Here is a 1,292-nt window from a genome sequence, read left to right as displayed (position 1 = left end):
CTTTCAAAAGGTACCTTATTTTACCTTATTTACAACTAAAAGGTGCATATTAGTACCTTAAAGGTACCATTATTATTATTACCATTTAAGACCACTTTTGTCAATTGTAATATATTTTAAAATGTCATTTATTCCTGTTATGCAAAGCTGAATTATCAGCATCATTACTCCAGTCTTCAGTGTCACATGATCCTTTAGAATTATTCTAATATGCTGATTTTCTGATTAAGAAACATTTCTTATTATCAATGTTGAAAAATGTTTTTGCTTGTTAATATTTTTATGGAAACCATAATATTCCAAAGTTTTTGTAAGCAAAAAAAACAACAAAAGTAAAAAAAAAATAAAACTTAAAGTAGCTGTTTTCTATTTTAATGCGTCTTAAATTGTAATAATATTTCGCAATATTACTGTTTTTACTGTGTTTTGGTCAAATAAATGCAGCCGTGGTGAGCATAAAAGACTTAGTATCAGTAGTAAAGTAATTTTTTCAAACTTTTAACTTGTAGTGTACATATTAGTACCAAAATTGGATTATTTACATTGTATTATTTTTTGAGAGGGTACTGCCCCAGTGGTTTTGTACCTTTTTCTAAGTGTACAAATTGTAGATTGTATGCATATAATTCATTCAATACTGAGAAATATAACTAAAATAGTTCAAACTGTTTAAAATATGATTATTCTACTCAATAATTGTTGTGTATTTATGCTTATTTGATGTCTGTACTTGCACTTTTTAGCACTATTTGTATGACATATGACATAGAATGTTCTAAATCATTCACTTATATTAGAATGCTGCCTATGTAGACTGTAGTCAGCAAGGCAGCTGACTAGGTTTTGGAACAGAGCCTGTTTGTGCATTCATCATTTTGTGGATCATTGGCTTTTATCTCCTAAAGCCGTAATAAAGCTGACATTGGAGCAGAGGGGGTGAGAGAGGCAGAGACTGGGAGAAAGAGACGGTAGTCAGCAAGGCAACTGACTAGGTTTTGGAACAGAGCCTGTTTGTGTCCATTCTGTCACTGGTGTCTTGCAGCATTTCCTCATTGTAATTTGCTTTCAGCATTCCGTTTCTGGAATCTGAAACGTTTTATTACTACTTGAACGTGGATGTGGTGCAGAGTGCTACAGGGAAACGCAGAAAGCAGGCCGAGAGAGTGAAAGATAAAAGCCAGAGAGGGCGAGATGTGGTCAGAGATAGGGTTTGGCTTCACTCTGCTGGGTATGTCGAGAACTGCAACACCGACCGCTGTGCCATTCCATTTCTGATAAGAGCGACTCTTGTG

The 1,292-nt window shown here is 34.3% G+C and overlaps 1 protein-coding gene across 1 annotated transcript in view; it reads left to right on the top strand.

The window, feature by feature from the left end:
* LOC107686000 (voltage-dependent calcium channel subunit alpha-2/delta-3-like) overlaps window positions 1-1,292 on the top strand; it is a 42,541-nt gene that overhangs the window by 17,132 nt on the left and 24,117 nt on the right. The gene's annotated exons all lie outside the window — the stretch shown is intronic.

Source organism: Sinocyclocheilus anshuiensis, unplaced genomic scaffold (genome assembly GCF_001515605.1).
Source record: "Sinocyclocheilus anshuiensis isolate Anshui unplaced genomic scaffold, SAMN03320099.WGS_v1.1 scaffold465, whole genome shotgun sequence".
Classification (NCBI taxonomy): Eukaryota; Metazoa; Chordata; class Actinopteri; order Cypriniformes; family Cyprinidae; genus Sinocyclocheilus; species Sinocyclocheilus anshuiensis.
This window is presented reverse-complemented; position numbering and strand designations above follow the sequence as displayed.